This window comes from Diceros bicornis, chromosome 27 (genome assembly GCF_020826845.1).
Source record: "Diceros bicornis minor isolate mBicDic1 chromosome 27, mDicBic1.mat.cur, whole genome shotgun sequence".
Lineage (NCBI taxonomy): Eukaryota > Metazoa > Chordata > Mammalia > Perissodactyla > Rhinocerotidae > Diceros > Diceros bicornis.
In genome coordinates this window covers 16,859,507-16,866,379 of record NC_080766.1, presented here as the reverse complement: position 1 = coordinate 16,866,379, position 6,873 = coordinate 16,859,507, and the positions used below count along the sequence as shown (strand labels likewise).

Below are 6,873 nucleotides of genomic sequence, written 5' to 3'. Positions count from 1 at the left end.
TATTAAAATGTACTTCTTCATTATTATAAATATAAAGTCTAATACAGATACTAGAATCGAGTTCAGAAATAATGCAAGTATATGTTAGAATCTACACGTGATTTATTTGGCATTTCACATCAGTGGGGAAAGGATGTTTTTATTCAATAAGTAGTATTGAGACAGTTGTCATATGAAAAGGAATAGTTGAATTCTTATATCATACTTATACCATAATAAATGATAGATCATTTAACATGTAAATGTGAAAACAACAAAACTATAATCATACGAGAAAGAAATATAAGAGAAAATTTTTATAATGGAAGCGATACAAGTCAAAATAAGTCAGTTGTCATTCTTTATGTATCAGCTTGGCAAAATTAAAAAGATTAGGGTTGATTTAAAAGTGGAGAAACAGACACTCTTACATTGTTGGTGGGAATATAATTGTTAGAAATGTGCATACTCTATGACCCAGAAATCATACTTCTAAGAATCTATTCTTTGAAAATAATGGCAATAATATCCAGCAAAAATTTGTTTTCAATAGCAAAACACTGGAAACAACTTGAAAATCCATCAGAGAGTAATTAAACAAATCGTAATACATCTATGGAATGGAATAATGTGCAGTCATTAAAAAGAATGAAGTAGGGGGGCTGGCCCGGTGGCGTAGCAGTTAAGTGCACGCGATGTGCTTCAGTGGCCCAAGGTTCGCGGGTTCAGATCCCCAGAGTGCACCAACGCACTGCTTGTCAAGCCATGCTGAGGCAGTATCCCATATAAAGTAGAGGAAGATGGGCACGGATGTTAGCCCAGGGCTGATCTTCCTCAGCAAAAAGAGGAGGATTGGCATCAGATGTTAGCTCAGGGCTAATCTTCCTCACAAAAAAAAAAAAAAGAAAAGAATGAAGTGGATAACCTGGAAATATATCCTGAACACAGGTTTCCCCTGCTATCTGAAAGTAGAGCATGCCTATGAAATCTTTCGTAAGCCAAAGTCTCGTAAAGCAAAGAAGCAATTACTTTACGACACATCTTGCTAATGGACACACAAAATAAATCAAGATAAAGCACTGATGCTCACAGACACAGTTCAAAGCTATGGCAGCTTGATGCTGAGATGATGAGTGTAGTTCCCAGGAAAGGAGCTTGGCGGTGCCACTCTTGCTGCTCAGAGTATGCATTGCCTCTATGACGGCTCACTGCAAAACAAACACTGAATGCTATTTTTGTTTTTTGCCTTTTTTCATAAAAGTGGAAATCCTCTGGATTTCTTTCAGTTAGTAAAAACAGGTACTAATGTAGGTTTTTCATAAAATCGAAGTAGCATAAAGCAAACTTTTGAAAAGCAGGGGATACCTGTATATTGTTAAATACTAAGGGCAATCTTTCGACTATTATGTAGAGCATGGTTCTATCGACAGGATTAGTTGGTTACTGCAAGGGGAGCATGGAGACTGGCTGACTCTGCAACTCTCCACCACTATGCATCACGCCCCTGCAGTTACAGCAGGGTTTGTCTCCAGGAATGAACGATGTTTGGGTCAAACAGACATGGTCATAACCCAAATAGGTGATGACACCAAGGAGGACTAAGCAGATGTCAGGGCCAGAAAACCAGTTGCTGAGACATTATTCCCATCTCTTCACTCTCACTGAAAACAAGTAAAATTTAAGCCCTTGGCAGATGATTGCACCGTTCCTCCCAGGCTGGCTACTGACAGTTTAGTTGGAATTCTCAACCAGATAGATGAATTTTGATGAAAACAAACACTATGAGGAAAAAAAAACACAAAAGAAATTGATAAGTGAGTAACAATAACTACTTATGCAGTCAGAAAAGATATTTAAAATAAAATTTAATTATCCTTAATATGATGTAGGCAGGTGTTTCATCCAGGAAGTAAGGATAGAAGATTATGAAAAACAAGCAATATGTATTTGATGAAATCAAACAAAAACAAATCTTGATATACAGCCTGAAGAGCACAGCTGAAGATCAAATCAGTGAATTGGAAGAGAAAATGGCAGAATTTTCTCAGAACACATCCCAAATGCATAAAGTTTAAAAATAGAAAAAGAATCATCATTTAGAGACAGGGAGGAAAATTCCCAAGAGGCCAATACCTATCTAGTACAGTTTCCAGAAGAAAAGCCTGGAGGGAATAAAAAGGAAGCCATTGAATAAAAAATCTGGAAGTTTATAATTACAAAATAATTTACAGCGATTACAGTGAAGTAGAGTCGAAGGGGGATGGAAGTAGGTAAAGGAAAATTTTTTAAGGATTAAAAGTGCTGAGTGATCTTAAAATTTTGTGTGTAACGAAAAACTATCTGTATAGCAAGTATGGGCTCAGTTACTCACAGAGAAATATTTTTATTATCTTATTAATCTTAAAGAATGTCTACAATGATCTTTTTAGGTAGCCACCCAGATCAGGTCAACCTTTGCTAGCTATTAGAATCACTATTCTCTTGTCCAAATGAAGCAAAAATCAAGTTAGGAGAACACCTTACAGAATTCTGTCTTAATGAGACACTCTATCTTACATACCATCAGCTAAATAAACTCACCACCATAATTCCACCTCTATTGATTTTAGTAAAACCCGTGACAATTGTTAACAGAAAGAATTTGCTTCACTCCACTATAATCATTCACATGCCTGTTTTTTACTTTGGTGACAGTCCCAAACAGATGTAATGGGAGAGGCCATGTCATCATAACAAGAAGTAGAATCTTGAAGAGAGATCCCGGGAGACCTCCTACTTATCATCTTGGGCATTCATTGCAAATGATTGATTTGTTAATATACTATAACCATTTCCTAATTCTTTTCAATTCTTATAGCTGTAGTCTTATCTTAAACGAAGGAGGGGAATGTCATCGTCTTTTTAGATAACCACAAGTCACATCCAGACAAAGAAAGAGTGAAGAGAGTTTCCCCTTCAATCTAACAAGACGATGGAGATTTTTGTGGTATATTTGTTGAAAGAGCATCAGGGAGGTCTCCATGTAATTTCACAAGCCACTTTCACCACTATCAATCTTTGCTTCAAAATTGTATTTTGGGGTCCACAAATCAAATATAAATATTCTCACTTCAAGGCCAAGTATAGGAATACGACCATTTCCCATATCTATTTATTGAGTGGGGAAAAAGCCTACTTGAGAATGGCACCCAAGATTGAATTGGTGCCAAGATGTGGCGGCCAGAGCAGATGGAGGCAACAGAATTACCAAAGCAGTGCTGACAAGGGAGGTGAATGAGCACAAAAGGCAAACAATGTCCCTTAAATTTCGTGTCTAGTGATAGATTAAATTTTGACTTTTCCGTAAGATAGGTAAATATTAGAAGAGGCCTGGCTCAATGCTGAAAAGTTAGAAGTTTACATGAGCTGCAACATATGCAATTTTTGAAATTCTTTCATGAAATGACAAATAATAAGGGAGCCAATAATCATGAAAAATTGGGGGGGGGGTGAAAGAATCCAAGGTAAAGAAGGAATTATTTCAAAAGTTATTTCAGAAGCAGCTTCTTAGCACTGGCAGTCCCTTAGCAGTTTCTTGAAAGAAAGGCCTATGCTAATGTATGCATGAGCAGCAAATCTCCTGGAATTTTCCACACAGTTGCTTCACTTCTCTGCTTTGCTCCTGTTATGAAGACTTGACCGCCCAAATGACGTTCATTTACCGACATCACCAAAACTAAATCAAAAACAAGTAAAAGCAAGTAATGTCAATCCTGAAGTGATGTGAACTGTGACAGGAATTTTTTTTTTTATTGTGTTTCCTTAAAACAACTTGAAAGCCTCAGTTCCATCATTGTGAGGTTTTAGAGGTTTAGTCCTTTGAGAGGGAAAACCGGCTGTCCCGCTGTTCCCCTGCAGGCGACGGAACACTGTAAAGCCCTATTATCTTGAAAGCACTTCTTTGGTAATTCTCAAGACCACATTTCTCAATCCAGCAGTGTTGTTGAGCAACTGCCTGTGTTCTTCAGAATCAGAATTACTGTCCACAGGGAATCAGGGCCCCCCCGTCTCTTTTAAGTCCGTTTCTGTGTACTTTGAGACAGAACATTTAGGACATGGCCCATGTAAAATGTCATATATCTCAGAAAGAGCTTACATTTATCCAACAGCAGTTGTGGTAAAAAGAGCCAGTCTTGGTCTCCTAAACATCCTTGTGCCATTTTCCCATCTAGATATTGGGCGTTGTCCTCTACCACCCATCAGAAGTCCAGTGGTCTTTTTCTCTTTCTACCATCATTTCAAAGACTGATTTTATATTAATCATTGACACTTGAGTATGAATGACTTGAAGCACTGTGTTTGTTCTTGGGAAATTTGCATTTAAGCCTTGTTTCTAATTGTATAAAAAAATATTTTGTACCTCATTAAATTAAGTTTAGGTGTCATATAAAAGTTGGCAATTATGAATTCTCGTCATAGTCCATGATCTTTTCTCTTGCATAAAAGAGAAAATAAGCAGAAGCCTGACTGGACTATGGCAGTGACTGAGGGAGTCCAGAGCTGACTGAGAGCAGAATATTGCTGGTTCCGGCAGCAGGGGTAGCTCAGCACCCTGGGCCCACCTGCTCAAGCTCCACTCGTCCAGCCCATTGCTTCCTTTCCTCTAGCCTTACCCATTGGCTCTCTCGACCGTTTATCATTCTCTTTCTCAAGAACCTAATATCTCAGTGATCAAAACCCATTTACCCTGTGCTTTGTTCCCTCCCTCAGGTTTATCTAAACCCCAGGTGCTTAGAGAGTACCACATCCACATGGCCTGGAAGTTCTACTTCCTTAAACCTTTCATTTTACAAATTACTCAGGTTGAAATTTCTGAGTGTGGAAAAGGGTCAGGAAGATTTGAGAATGAGAACAATGAAATGAATAGGAGGAGGAAGATAAGAACACTAGTGCCCTGAAACCTGAAAAGCAAAATGTACCCATATATTCCTTCTCCTTTCCTTCCTTCCCACCAAACCTTGAAGAGCCAGAGACAACCTGGAGCAAGAGGCAGCAAAGCTCAAAGCAGGGGAAGAGAGAAAAATTCAATGACAAAGCCCTTACCTCTTCCACATTGTGGATTCCAGGTGGTAGCAGGCCAGAGCTGAGAGAGGTTATTTAGCTATAATAAAGTAAGAATTCATATTAATACACTGGATTGAATCTATTACTTAAATGAGACTGTTCTTGAGTTTGAAAGTGATCAGAGTTCAGGTAAAGAAGATGTGGTATATATATACACTGGAATACTACTCAGCCATAAAAAAGACAAAATCTTGCTGTTTGCAACAACACGGATGGACCATGAGGCTATTATGCTAAGTGAAATGTCAGACTGACCAAGAAAGACAATTTCTGTATGACTTCAGTCATATGTGCAAGATAAACAAACACACACATAGATACAAAGACCAGATTGGTGGTTACCAGAGGGGAAGGGGGTCGGGGGGTGGGTGAAAGGAGTAAAGGAGCACACGTGTACTGTAATGGATGGCAACTAGACTTTTAGTGGTGAACATGACGCAGTCTATACAGAAGTCAAAATATAAAGATTTATGTCTGAAATTTATATAATGTTATAAACCAATGTGACCTCAATAAAAAATGAATTAAAAAAAAAAAAGAATAGAAAAGTTATGAAATAAGTCCAAGATATCAGATGAGGTGAAAAATAGAACCACTTCATTGAGCACTTTGAAGGGACAGTAGGAGAAACAGAAACAGTGTCTTCAGCATGCACCCTAAGGACAGGTGCACACCACCATACTTTGACATAAGCTGTATTTAGCTTGTTTTTATTTAGGAGGCGCTATATTTGAGGCAGAATTGTCTATGAAGTAAGATGACAATGGCACTGATATTTATGTTCTTCAATTTGTCATTGGTTTTGGAGAGAGCAAATACAATCGTAGACTAATGTGTCAGGTATGCTGAATAACAAGGAGTCAAAAAGTGCTCAGAACAATAATTAGTGATACCAATAATTTATGTTAAAGCTTGACGAAAAAGCAAAATACAAAAAACAATATCAGCAGCCTTCATTGTAAAAACCTTATCCCCAGTCCAGGGTGGAGACGGCCTTGGGCTGATGGTGAAAAGTCCCCAGGGAGCTGCTATAGGCTTAGATGAGAAGAGAGAAAGAGTTTTGAGGAGTCTGAGAACGAGTCTTTAATGAATTACAGAAGAGGAGAGTATCAGTAGAATTATTTGTGAGAATGGCCACAACAAGGTGGCTGTCAGAAGTAGGGGTGTTACCTGGTTTCTTTCTCCAAACCAACGGATTCTTAAGTAAAGACTTGACTTCATAAAATAAAATTACTGGAGTTCAGACTCTGGTTTTGGTGATTTTAAAACATGTCAGCAAGTTTTTTGACACTGCTCTCATCAAGAGGTAATGTCTAAGTCCCCTCTGCTTGGATATACACTGATCTTGGTGATTCTTCAAAATAACAGAATCAACAGTGATGCTGCATGAATTTTGAATCTAGGTCATAAAAAGATAAAACTCCCACCTGGCTCTCTCTTGGAACGTGGCCTTGGAGCTCTGACACCATGTAAGAATTCCAACTATTCTGAAGCCACTGTGCTGGAGAGAAACAAAGAAAGAACACAGAGATGTATGAGGAGCCTCAGCTGTTTGAGTCTTGCCAGCCCTGGTGCAATAGGCAAATAAGCAAGCCGTCAGATTATTCTGGCCCAGTCACTATCTGACTGCAGCCATGAGAGAGGCCCTGAGTGAGAACCACCCAGATGGGCCCAGTCAACCCCAGAACCATCAAAAATAATGATAAAATATGAGGTTTTTTAAGTTATGAAATGTTGTTTTGAGATGGTTTGCTAAACAGCAATAAATAATTGGAACACTGGTATTCAGCA

At 38.4% G+C, this 6,873-nt stretch overlaps 1 long non-coding RNA gene across 1 annotated transcript; it reads right to left on the bottom strand.

The window, feature by feature from the left end:
• Positions 1-267: 267 nt before the first annotated feature.
• LOC131393005 (uncharacterized) lies at positions 268-6,572 on the bottom strand. Its single transcript, XR_009215826.1, has 3 exons — positions 6,510-6,572; positions 5,062-5,119; positions 268-1,758 (listed from the first exon to the last, which is right to left on the bottom strand). It is a non-coding gene; the product is annotated as an uncharacterized LOC131393005 (long non-coding RNA).
• Positions 6,573-6,873: the final 301 nt, after the last annotated feature.